The 14,043-nt window shown below is 35.8% G+C and overlaps 1 protein-coding gene across 2 annotated transcripts in view; it reads left to right on the plus strand.

Moving 5' to 3' along the window:
• Positions 1-202: 202 nt before the first annotated feature.
• Positions 203-14,043, plus strand: part of LOC122577150 (4-coumarate--CoA ligase 1-like) — a 32,607-nt gene continuing 18,766 nt past the window's right edge. The window contains exons 1-2 of one of the 2 annotated variants that reach the window (XM_043748301.1): positions 203-328; positions 9,048-9,346. The gene's annotated coding sequence lies outside the window, so the exon portion shown is untranslated. The remainder of the gene's footprint in view (positions 329-9,047; positions 9,347-14,043) is intronic. The other variant, XM_043748300.1, reaches the window with a different exon arrangement.

Consider the following 14,043-nt stretch of genomic DNA (forward strand, 5'->3'; position numbering starts at 1 on the left):
GTATTGAGAATTACGTCAAAAACATCATTCAACATCGTTCAAAACAAAAGATATACGCATTTAGGTATTTGCTTGAGGCTGATAGCATTGTATATTTACAACGAAGAAAAAAAGTTTTGTGGTCGTAACGAGTCAACGAGATCTATCACGTAAACTTATCTTTGCCTTTCGTTGAGCCAACTGTTTAGTTCTCGTTGTAAACTCAGTGGATACGCATCCAAGCTTTTCATTCATCAAATTGTATCCAAGTTAACGAGTGTCATACGTTTTACATGATAATAAGAAGAGCAAGAACAAAATTAAGTGCGTCTGTTACAAAATATTTGTGGTAATTATGTTTTTAATAAATTTGTACAACTTTGTGTAAATTATAACAGAATTAGAATGTGTCACATATTAAATGCTAGTGAAATAGAAACCTTAGAGTCCGTGATCAAGTAACGATCAATGTTAATTGCGATATCGTTAATTATAATTATTCTGGTTTCAATATAAATGGCATTTAATTAAAATAAGATGTAGAACGTGTTGTTAGAATTTAATATTGTAAAAATAAAATAACAATGTGTGACGGAAAATCAAATCTTTGCAAACTTATCAGTTATTATTAGTGATTTTGTAATGAACAAAGATAACAATTAAATATATACAACTAGTACATTATTACTTTTATTATATTAATTCATAAACTATAAATTAATTTATATTAATGAAGTATAGTTCATAGTACATATTACTACTTCACAATCTTAAACTTTCAAAAGCAGATACATCATCCTATATTAAATATGTTATTTTGTCCGTGTAAAATATATTTAACTAGTCGGTTAATTAATTGTTCAATTTTCAAAATAACGGTTACGTGACATGAGATTTATTTAAACTGACAATAAGTTTGAGATAATATTCCAATGTCCAATCATTTTTAACTCATATTATATTAATTTTAACGATTTTGTACAATTATTTAAAGGGAAATATTATCAAAAAGCGATAATGTTCCCAAAAAAATTCATATATCAATGATCTTTGACCTGCTTCGCAACAATGATCAATAACAACTAACCTTCTATACGAATTTTTTATCACATCTCTTATCAGATATGTTACTAGGCATAACATAACAAATTAGACGTGATAATTAACAGAATAAATGAAAACTTTGCAATAATCAAAACTACGGTAATTGTAGAGGATATTAATTATCGGGTTATCGTTAGAATTTAGGTCGCGTAACAATTCTTCATTTGAATTAGCCATCGTTTTCTACAACAGAAATTATATTTACAGGTATAAATGTGACTGTTTGCAAAGTTTGACAAATAACATATTGATGTTTAGACACGCGAGATGCTATTGACAATGTTCTTGGGTTCGATAACGAATCCACAGTCAACGGGATAACTCTTTACTAAACATGGAATACTTTGAAGCAAAAAATACGTTTGCTGGGACGCTCGGTATATACTGGTCGATGTGTAACTTTCCAAGCCGATCGCACGAATAATAGACCGATGAAAACTTTCCTCTCTTTACGATTGCATTCGTTTGTTATATACTGGTTGGAAGCATCGAGAAAGTTCCAATCGCCGTTGCTAGGCAGTTTCTGCCTGGAGTTTGATTATTAATACAACGTGTGTCCCATTATATCGACACCTCCGAGGCAAAATCACACGTGGCTAGGCCCGTACTCGAGGCCGTATGCCGCCACAACCACGTTTCCAAGGAGAACCATACAACCATGTCACTATCACAAACATACAATCTCACTATCACAAATCTCGAACAATTACAATCGGATTGAATGACAACAATTGCTTAATTACGGCTATGATAGAATCTAGGCTAAAGTATTAGGGGATTTTCCTAAAATTCCAAAGAAAAGGCTCCGGTGTCCTTTCATCTCCAACATATATATATATATTATGAAGCAATTACGTAAGAAGTAATGGCAGTTTTTATTTGCGTTTCTTGAAACAGCAAGCATCATCTTTAACACTTTTAAACATATCGCGTTTCGATTAGATTAGCTAGACTACATGCTTATTTTTTGTAGTTTAAGATCATTTAATAAAATATACCCGTTTAGTATACAGACCTCAATAAATAGGTCATACTCGTTCTTATAATATTATTACGTATTATCTATATTCATTATTTTATGGTTTCATATAGTATTCAAATACACGATGCGAATGCGTAATGTTTTGTGTCATACTGTTTTTGCACAACCAGTAATAAGGAATGCAGATGTCGTGTTTCACTATGCGAGCAGAGTTGTTCTATGCATTTCGAACCTATATTTTATGGCGAGGTTGACGATTAAAAAATGTAATAATATGGAAATATTGGGTTGGCAACTAAGTGATTGCGTATTTTAAATAAGAAGGAAAGTTCAAAATTTTTGCTTAAAAATATAATTTTATTCAATTAGGTATTGTTCGTTTTGTCGATGACCTTTTCCCATCTTTCGGGCAGTTTTGTAATTCCATGTTCGTAAAACTTCTGATTTTTGCTAGCAAAAGACTGAATTAGATGTGATCTTACATCATCAGCGTCATTAAAAATTTTATCATTTAAGGGGCTCTGCATGGAACGAAATAAATGGTAATCTGAAGGCGCAAGGTCAGGGATATACGGTGGATGAGACAACACATCCGAACCTAGTTCCAAGAATTTTTGGCGAGTGACCAAAGAGGTGTGGGGCTTTGCATTATCATGCTGGAAAACAACACCTTTACGATTTGCCAACTCTGGCCGCTTTTCTTAAACTGCATCGCTCAGTTTGGCGAGTTGTTGAACTTACACGTTTGAATTAATCGTTTGGTTTCCTGGTAAAAGTTCAAAGTACAGAATTCCTGTATAATCCCACCAAACTGACGTTGTATTAATAATCTTTTTTGGTGAATCTCAACTTTTGGCGTCGTCTGGACTGCTTCATCTTGCATCACCCATGATTTTTTCCCGATTAACGTTGTTATAAACTATCCACTCTTGGTGGCCAGTGATCAGTCGTTTCGGAAATGAATCAATTTCATTGCGCTTCAGAAGCGAATCGCAGATGCTAATACGTTGCGTCAAATGAATTTCCTTAAGCCGATGAGGGACCCATAAATCGAGTTTCTTCGCATAGCCAAGCTATCTTAAGATCTTTTCAATACGTGTATGAGATACATTGAGCTTTTCTGCAATCTCACGCGTTTTGCTATGACGATCTGAATCGATAATGGCTAAAAATTACCAAAACGAAATTTGGCAAACCAATTTTGACACTGCCTTTCTTTCAAGGCTTCATTCCCATATACGGCACATAACTTCTTGTGCGCTTGCGATGCGTTCCTGCCTTTTCGCAAATAATACAATAAAATACGTCTGAAATGCGCGTCTTGTTCTTCCATTTTGAAACTGGGATAAAAACGAAACTAAATAACTAATCGATACAATTTTTTTTACTAAATTAAAGGTGAAAGTCCAAACAATAAGAAAACAAATTAGGTGCTTTGAACACGTTGATGAAACAAAAGAATGTTAGTAGAGGGATTGAAAAGTGTTTTAATGTGGAACAGCAGACAAGTTTACTTAAGCAATTGGAAAGAAACATATGAAATACATAAAATATAATAGAACGATGGAAAATAAACTAAATACATATGTAGAATGAAATGAATTATCAACTGTCATAATGATATTGTCACGAAATGTCGTTACTTGTTCGACATTGTATTTTGTTATTTGTGAGTATAATCTAAGTACGTGACGAAGCAAAGTACTGTCGGTACGATATAGCGACAGAAGTCTGTTGATAATACACGATATGATAATTGCTTTACGCATGAAAGTAATGTACCAACTGGCAATATTACGAAATATTTCACGATAATGAATTTGTTTGCATTCAAAATATAAAGTCATCCGAATGAAATTTTCAGCTGTTCACTGTTTAATTTAGGATGCTTGCGTAGGTATTTTAATAAAAATATTTCGCAGCAAAAATGGAATACGTAGGTATCTATAAGATATTTGTGACCAATATCATTGCTCCATGCAGCATACTGTATATGCGGGAGATGAGTTTCGTAGAATATAGTTCTGCCGATTTTTCTCAAAATAGTGACAAAGTGAACCTTTTTTGCAAACAATTCCATGGACAAACGAATGTACTTTTATCAATACTTTTGCTAGTAATGGGATTTTTAATCGACACAACGAGCACGTCTGCCCTAAAGTAGACGTGCTACAGAAAATCCACGTCCTACAAGAAATACGAACAATCAAGTAAGATGCATCAACGTGTGGTGCGGAATTCTTAATACGTGCCTTATGGATCCGTATTTCTTTCCCCACAATACTTTAAATGCTAAACGATATCCGTATTTCCTGGAATTCACATTACCCGATTTGCTACGTGATGTTCCATCAGAGACGCGAAACCATCTGAAATACGAGTACTATCAGCAGGATGGAGCACCAGCTTGCAACGCACGCGCCATACGGAGATACACATATTTAACATCAACTTACGAAGAAAAATCGGTTAGGGTTTTAAAACCTGACTTAAATCCCTTCCACATTTTCTTGAGGGCTTTTTTCAGAAATGGACTGTGAACAGAAACCTGTATTCTAACAGATGACACGAAAGAACGAATTGAAAGGAGCTGTTTGAGTATGAGTGCTGAACAAATGAACAGTGTAATGAGAAATTTAAGAAAAATGCTTAGACCGTAGCGGTCAAATGTTTGAGTATTTGTTGTAAACGTTCGAAAATAGTCAGAGCTGTCGAAAAGTATCGAGTTCTTCGCGAACTAACAATTCTTTGATACTTCCTCGTTAAGAACGATACGAGATACCAATTAATGCCGAGAGGTAATAGGGTTCCATTGAAAGAAAAACTGCACCGATCCACTTTTGCAAAAAATCGCACTGCACGATGATAAAGCTTGACGAACAACGCAACATTTTACCCTATAATCGTGTATAATATTCCGGGTTACATTTTGCAATATTTAGCGGTTATTGCAGACTTCAGCTGGAAAATTAGTAGGATCGCCTCTTCCTATCCAATGATTTGGAAATAATCCATTCAATGTATTTTCTCCCATTAATGCACAATGTGCAGGATATGCATCTTGTTGGATCCACATTTTTCGACGAATATTTAACGAGAAAATCTTCCAATAATGCACATAAAATTTCTCTCAGGAAACCTGTATACTTTGTTCCGACCAGTGCTACATTCGTAAAATATGGCCCAATAATACAATTTCCGAGTATACCAAACCGTACGTTAACACTTTGCTTCGCCGATGTTGACGATCGATTTATCTAAATCAACATTCGCAAAATTTTAAATGACGATAAAAAGCATCGTCGGTGAACTTTAAAACTTTTGATCAACGGTGTGGATGAATTTTGTGCCTTTGGAGTATGCGCGACTATACGACGCTTGCCCGACTAATTCCATATTGCCTTTCAATTTCGCGATAGCATACTGACGGATCAATGTAGCTGCGATCAAAACTGTAATTTCGTTTCCATTGTTCGTCATTGTTTTACTTCGAATCGGTTTTTTACGTGAAAGTAGTGAAAATAAAGCGAAAGACGGTTAGTTTTTTTATGAGGAAATCTCACCGTATACCGTCGTTTGACGCGTGCTGCTATTACTCTAACTTCAGAATAAACCGATAACATATCTACTTTTTCTTCTTTTGTGTGTTTAATATCGCAGCGATACTCTACACTAACTAAATATGTATAATACTAGAAAAATGACGCGGATAAATATCTGCAGCAGCTAAATATTGACATTAGGTCGATGGTTGAATACTTCTCAACTGTTTACATTTCATGGAACCGTAGAACACAATCGTTTTAAGCGCCAATTCTGCTAAACGTAGTTAACATTTGTGCAGGAAAATTTCGATTTCTTAATATTCAATTGTGTAAATTACAATATTTCAATCGAAAGATAACACCACAATGTACTCTTCTCTAAATCATTCAACCGTTACTTTAAACATGTTTCGCTACGAGGAACGATGACTATAATTATAAATTAAGATTTCAATATCAAATGAGTATCTTGGATTAATATCAGATCAATATCGTACTCTGCAGAAAAGAAATATCCAATAAGAGCTATGAAGAAACTTTGTTAGCAAAGATTATATAGTATAAAGAGGTTTATAATGTGACAGTAATAACATTTATTATATATTTTTTAATACACTGGGTCTCGATTCTCTATGATATATGATTGCACTGAAATAAATGCATGTGCATTTAAAAACAATTATTACCGCCGTATCAAAAACCTTTCTATACGGAACATTTTGCTAACAAAGATTTCTCATAGCTCTAAAATAACGGAGCTTTTAAAGTGACTGCCATTTTATCCATATGTGCAACAAGTCCAACATTGTAAGAAGAAAATATTGTTTTTCAGTAAATGTAAAGTTAAAATGTACATTCTGGCAGATGTAACACGACATCGATTATCCATTCGCATAATTAAGCAATTATTCCTTCTATTACATACGAACATATAGGAACTCGTTTAAATATAACGGTTCCACGATACGTGTATCGTCGTGTGAAGCAGTGGAATATGAGATCATTTGTTTCGATCATTTTTCAGTTGAGAGTAACTTCTCCTCTCAAGCATCCGTTTTGGATGAAAGTCTAATCTTTGAGGAATGAACAAGTTTAAAGTTTTGTCCATTTGGACGTTATACGAAAGAGCTAAAGGGAAAAACGAGTAAAAAGGGAACATTATTATGACATTATTATTAAGACATACAATCACGCGTGAAAATTTAACGTTTCAACAGGATAACGCAACAGGTTTATGCAAGAAAACACGTAAGAGACTAGATTGAGAAAGGAATAAGTACTTTAGAATTGCTAAAGAGTTCATTGAATGTCATTATAATTGAAAATAATCGAGTAGAATTAGTAAAAGATGTTTATGGAAAAAATAAAGACAATTTGAAAGTGTCACAGGGTTATAAAGTCGTATGTGCGTAAGAAAAGTAGGTAAAATTTCGTTGAAGTTATATTAAGGCGCAAAATATATCTTTCTCAAACCGTACGTTGACAATTATACAGAGCAAAGAAGGAAGCCTAAAATATTAAGTCATTACTTTACATACATACATCATAATTTCTTGCTGGCATTCAATAGTTTGCTATTTCTGTTGTTCAACTTTTTATAGTAACAAATTCAACTATGCACCAAAACTTATCACCTATCAAAATTACAAAAATTACAAAAAATTACAAAATCATGGAATTTATGAAACAAACGATGCCGAAGAATGGATACGATACAATGAAACTCCATTTATACGAGCTCTGTTTGAGCAAACGAAATTTTAGTAGTGCCTGATTAACTGAACTTTAGCCGAGTTCCTATTATTTGAACTGCCGCTCAGCGTCGATCCATTTGTACGAATGTCTCGCGGTAAGATGCGAACAGTACTGGCACGCGTTATGTGACGCATTCTCATCTTCGCAGTCGATACAAATTTCCAACGTACGTATTTGAGGGCAAATGTCTCCTGGATTCCCCTTGCACGAACATGGATTCCTACTAACCGAACGCAAATCATAGGCGGACTCGCATTAAGTGAACGACCCGATCATATGGATCAACCTAACCCCGACAGGTTTATATAAACCGAGTTTTACCGTACCATGTATTTGCCGTGTGAATGACACGATTTGTTCCAATGTTTCATCCGCCGATTTCATAGGAAATTTCATAGGAAAAGTATAGCTAGCGGCCGAGGATCTCGGGATACTATATCTGTCGAGAATCGTCGTGCGAACGCTTCCATTGGTATGCGTTACTACACATGTATATTCAGTATCTATTATAAGCGTATTGCGATATACACGTATCGTATATACAGGGCGATCCTCAGAAAGTGATCGATCAGGTTTCTTCCAAAGTGGGAAGAAAAATGTTCTGTTCCAAAACCAAAAGTCTAACTGATCTCAAAGCCAGCCTAATTTTAAGGTGCGCTTCTTAATTTTCTGCAAAAGGATATTAAGCACTTGTATCTGAAGCTGCTCAATTTCAAAGATATTTCAATATGAATTTGATTAAAATTCAGTGGATACGAGACACGGGAAACGTAATCATAACAGCACTGCGTTGTCTTTCCCTGTCTTTCATCCGATAAGTTTTACAAGATTAAAGTTAAAATATCTTTTAAGCTAATCATTTTTCGACACAAGTACTTTAATACTCTTTTTTTTTTTGTAGAGAATTAAAAAGTGCATCGAATGGTGTCAATGCATCTTGATTAGAATTTTTGAAGAAGCTACAGTTTGAAAGATATTTGCGCGGATCGATCAAAATGAGACATCCTATATAAATATATATAAATTTACGATTATGATATATAGAAATGGCAGACTTTGCTTTAAACAACGATTTGCCTTTAAATAAACGCATAATTACGTGCACATTTTTTGGCCAATAAGCAAAAGTATTCTTTTAATTAATATCTGAAATAACATATTTAAAGTAACCGGGAGAGAAACATTGAAGATTTCTATCGCGTGCAACTTTACTGGTCTCCATTTCGAGTTTATTGAAACAGCAAATCGTGCAAATTTGCTTGACTGAAACATAGAAGCGGTATAGAGAAAGAGATGGAATTCATTCAAGCTAAAAGTGGAAACCGACAGCCACGAGGAAAAGGACCAATTCCGTGGAATATCGCGATGATTATTATAAAAGCGACCATTACCGTGCCAGGTTGTTAAAATTTTACTCAACCGTATCTGCATTTGCGATACGTTTCTGTTACCGATCTTCCGACTGAATGAACACAGACGTTTCTTTCCATTATTTTACTTAACGTTATAGCCAAAACCTACAACTTAATAATGTTTCATGCCATGAAAAATGTCGTTCATTTTTCCATGTGATTTCTACAGGATTCAATTTCAAGGATATAATTCTAGATAAATGTTAATTACCTCTTTCGCTTTTACGTTATAAACATTTCAATCGATTAATCGTACGTTGTACTTTACAGAATTCATGCATAGAGATCCCACTTTCTCAATTACGAACAAAGGTTGACGATAGACTCTTATTCAAATAACGCGCTAAAACGTTACAAAGAAGATACAGAACAGGGCCAAGTAGCTTAAAAGGAAAACACACGGTGGACATCCTCGTTACAACGACAGACCAATAAAAACCGAATAGCTAGCTCCAATGGAAAGCTAAATGAGCGAATAAATGAAAGTGTGTGCATAGTGCAACAAGCTATAAATAATTTTTACTGTGGATAACGATGCAACTGTGGGCAAAATGCAACTAAGGAGGGAGGTAAATAGAAAAGAAAAGGAAACACGAGCAAAGATAAATCACGTTTTATATTCGCATTTAATATTCATATTAATAGCAGTATATTACATAATTGGAGCATACAACTTGCTGTATCGTCAGATCGCATTTCATCGATGAATTACATTCGTAGAGTTTATCATCGGCTCGCGTACTGTACGGAAAAAGTGGCTGAGAAAATTTTCCTAAGAACTTTTGGAAAGGAGAGAGTGGAAAGTGTGAAAAAGGCAGGTTGTAGAAGGTGGCTCTACGTTACTACGTTTCCTCGGCTGGTAGTGTTATTTATTGTTCGACCCGATGAATGTCATTTAAAATTTCGATATAAATTAATTTAAGGGGGTAAAGGGGTTTGCAGGGTAGCGCAGTGGGACGGGGCGTAATGGCTCGGAAAATGAAGTTCTTGTAGCCCGGCTGAGAGAGAATCTCACCCCCTCTATTTCACTCTTCCGCTTTTATCCTTAGCCGCTTGCGTCTCTGCGGCAAAGCAACCCTCCAGCTACTGTTCCTCTCCTCTTCGGGATTCCCTTCTTCGGCTGCTCTGCTCCTCTATCGCCGCTCGCCCGAGATCCTATCCCTCCCCGAGCATTCGACTCGCCGCGTTCTTTCCTCGTTTCTCTTCGTCTGCCCTCCTCCCAGAGACTCGACATTGCCTGCTGAAATTTCCTTTCGCCTTCCCCTCGCCAGCCTTCCATCTACGTTCAGCCAGCCACTCCGCTTTGCTATTATCTTAAGTAAACAGGCTACCTGTGCGCTCGGGAATTCCAGATAAAGTCACATGTTATCAAAATCCTGACGGTGCTTCGAGCGGGCCGCTGCGTTTGCATCGTACCGCCGCCACTTCCGCCCCGCGTTCTGCCGCGTTCTGCCGCGTTTTGCCGCGTTCTGCCGCCCTTTACGAGCTAGACACGATCTCGTTAATTCCGTTAAGTCGCGGCCTTACGTTAATACGAACCGGAAGATGGAACAATTGAGCCCGATTGCCAGAGACGTTTCAATGTCGCCGGTAATTTTTCATCCCGGAAACATACTGTCCCAGAAGTACGCGTACAACATCGGCCGTAATGGCAGCTCTGTTCGCTTACAGCAGGGCTTCTCAAACTATGGATCGCCTGACAGAATTGCAAATTTCCCCAACTCGCGCACCAGTGAAATGAAAAATGTCAGTCGTCTGTCGTCAAAGCACCAAGAACAATTCGCCGAGTTATTAATCAACTTACTTGTAAAACACGATTCGAATTAGGGCAGAATTTCCAGCAATTTCTAAAATGGCGTATCTATCGCAAAACGACCTCTTCGTCACTGGCGATTGTAAGATCAAAATACCGATTGTCCCTCAGGCTTTCTCCCAATAAGTAAAGTTTAGATTTAGACAGTATAATTAGACATTCGATAGCTATTGCGAAACCGTTTCAGATTATTGATTATACTAGCATATATTTTGGTATATAGCGGCACATTTTTTAAATACAAATATAAATATAATAATTCTATATTTATATATTTATTTGGCCTCACAACCAACGACTGAACTTGATTTACAAATATCTATATTTACAAAGCGATCTTGTCCGCGCATCTCGAATCGTTCACTCTGCCTTCCTTGCACACTCCGATTTACTCCGACTAATAATTATCCTACTTATTGCGTCCTTTTATGCTCGCGAAGACTCCCTTTGGTCTGCTTATATCCTTCCTTCTCCTTTTTTCCCTTTTCCAGCTTCTCCAGCTATCCCGCAATCCCTCTATCCTGTCTTCCGCTCGCTACATCTTCCAACCTGACACCTCTTTCGGTTTCCCTGCAGCCTCTTGTTAAGTGTTCTAGGTTCCCAAATCTATCCGCACATAAATCACTTCTTTCTTCCTCCTCTTTCCAGTATGCACTTATATCACTTAATTATTAATTATTATTTTCCAGTACGTTGAAACGTAACTGTACGTTATTGATGTGACGCATATCGCGTCGCACGCGTCATCTTTACTGAGAAGCAAATTAAGTAGTGTATCGTCGCATACGCAAAAGCAACACAACAGATAAGCCATTATTCTCGGCGAAATTGCACAGTTTGCCTGGATAGGCAAATTACAGAGTTTGCCAGTAACATGCTATGTAAGTCGCTTTCCTTACCCGTTTAACCCTCGTGAAGTCGTCAAGAACAAGCTAAATACCGCTATTCTGAGAATCAAATTTCACATCCGTGAATGTCAGATGCTATTACTATCGTATCGTAATTCCCTTGTCTTCTGTCGCACCCTTCGCGACTTCCATGAAAACGTTGTTCGGGGAAAGATGTCACCCTTCGTTAATTTTATTAGGCCATAAACGAAAGACGCGAAATCATTTGGAACAAATACTCGAGATAAACAATATTCCAGTCATGTAATTTCGCTTTTCTACTTGTATTTACGAACGTATCCGTCTACCTATTTCTAATCATTTTCTCAGTTGTTTAGATACAAAAATATACACATTTTATGATCTGTTTACTTTTACGTTATTACGTATTACGTTACGTTCCATATAATTTATTTCTAACGACTCTTAGTCCTGTATAATTCTCTTTCATGGATCGCTTAACCTCAAGATACAGGGAGCGTGCAAAATCTTGGAAACGTGTCAAGAAGAGAATGAGTGGCACCTTTCATGTTATTTTATCATTATTAAACTGTTTCCAAAATTAAAGCATAGTACACACGGTATTTAACGATATTATACGACTGTAATATTATCAAACTTTTTATGATATTTAATGACAAATTTTCTTTTCATTTTAACTTATGATGGAATAATACCGATTGAAAAGATCGTTAATAGCGACTGTGTAAGATGGAATAAGCAAATAATAACTTGGAAACGACACACATTTTTTTTTCATTAAAAATAATTTAACTTTCGCGTTAATTCCAAGTTTGGACTATCTTTAATCAAGGAGATCCCAACAACAGTTAAATCTTTATTAAGAAAAGATTGCAACAATTTCTCTTCTTGTAAATTCATGTAACGATTTACAACTTATAAATCTTTATAAATTATCTTCCCGTTAATTGGATAATGTGGATTCCGCGAACGTGGCGATTTCAACGTTAACAGGGTATTGGAGTGGAAAACAATATAGTCGTATATAATTTATTACAAGCAGAAGAAATTGCATTGTTGAAAATATAGTGCTCGGAAAAGATTGTATCACGTTCCAATTTAATTAATTAATTAATTAATTAATTTAATTAATTACTCGAATAAACGAAAAGTTCATGTTCTACGGACATAAACCAAGAAATCCCTTGTTTCCATTGTAAGTTTTAAAGCTTATTTATAAATTTTTGCTTATATTTACACGAGTACTTATTTATCTATACATTTACGGATTTACAATTTACCGGTGCACGATACACAGATTGAAGCAATAAATAGAAAACTTTCTCCGTTGAGAAATAGAATACAATGGTGAATTTTACGAATGTACATATACGGCGGTCTCCAAGAAATCCATATTATAGTATTCGAATACGTTGTATCGTACTGAAATATATGATAGCAATTTGAAACATTTGCGGTAGAAGCGAATAATGCTCGTTCGCCTGTAACTTTGGAACAAATGATTCTTTGATCGATATTTATTCAGCATTTCTTATCACACGAGGAAAAATTTTGATTTTATGTAGAATTTTATATAGAAATATACTCGGGATTTTTCTACGCAAAGGAAGATAAAATGTGTCCAAGTAGGCAAGTTATATTTAGTAAATTTCACGCAATTCACTGGAATCGTTAGCGCAAAGAAAATTAAAAATTTCGAGCAAACGGAACTGCGAGTCCTCCTTTCTGTCTGTGCAAATTTCATTCAGGCTGAAGCTCGGCGAGATTTTCTTGTATTTAAATTTATATTTAACCGCCTGTAAACATTTTCTGAAATGAAAGTTTGCTACGTGAAGAAGTGTGCGCCTCTCTGATTGAACTGAAATTTATACATAGGGCATAGTTAGTGTACCGAGAAGTTAGTTAAAACCGGCTTATGTAACAAGAACGGAAGCTTTTTGCATGCGATCTCTTCCAACCTTTAAACTCACCCCAACATGTTATAAAAGCTCTTTGTTGCGCAAATTAATGCACACGAACCGCGCACCCGCACCAGATTTTAAAAACCTGGCATCGAACAGAAGTCTCGAGATGAATTTTTAAAAGTGAAATTGAATTTTTCCGCTGTAATGCACGCATGGAAAAATTATTTCTTTGTGCTCGTATCTCGGCACACGAAAAGCCGATGCTTAATATTATTCGATCTGAGCCTTTTACTCGTGCCGTTCGTCGAAATTACTCCACCGAAGAAATGACAAATATTCCTGCTACTATACTCGATATTTTTCATTTCTTTTTTTTTTTTTTTTATCGCACTCTGTTGTCTCCATTCACGTTGCTGTCATTATCCATTGACATTGCTACACTACAAAGATGCAATTTGTGTTGTCCTCGGTACACTATGTTCTTTAACGTCTACCACGGAAAGAAGCCTAGCAGCTTTAGGTCTGATGAGCGTGGTGGCCATAGAAATTCTCCACCGCGATCAATCCATCGTTTGGGAAATTGCCTGTCTTGCATTTTCCTTGCTACGTATACGTAAGCTGCAGGACAGCATATAAATCTTTGACGATATTGAATCTTCAACTTGATATTACATATTACG

Source organism: Bombus pyrosoma, linkage group LG17 (assembly GCF_014825855.1).
Source record: "Bombus pyrosoma isolate SC7728 linkage group LG17, ASM1482585v1, whole genome shotgun sequence".
Classification (NCBI taxonomy): domain Eukaryota; kingdom Metazoa; phylum Arthropoda; class Insecta; order Hymenoptera; family Apidae; genus Bombus; species Bombus pyrosoma.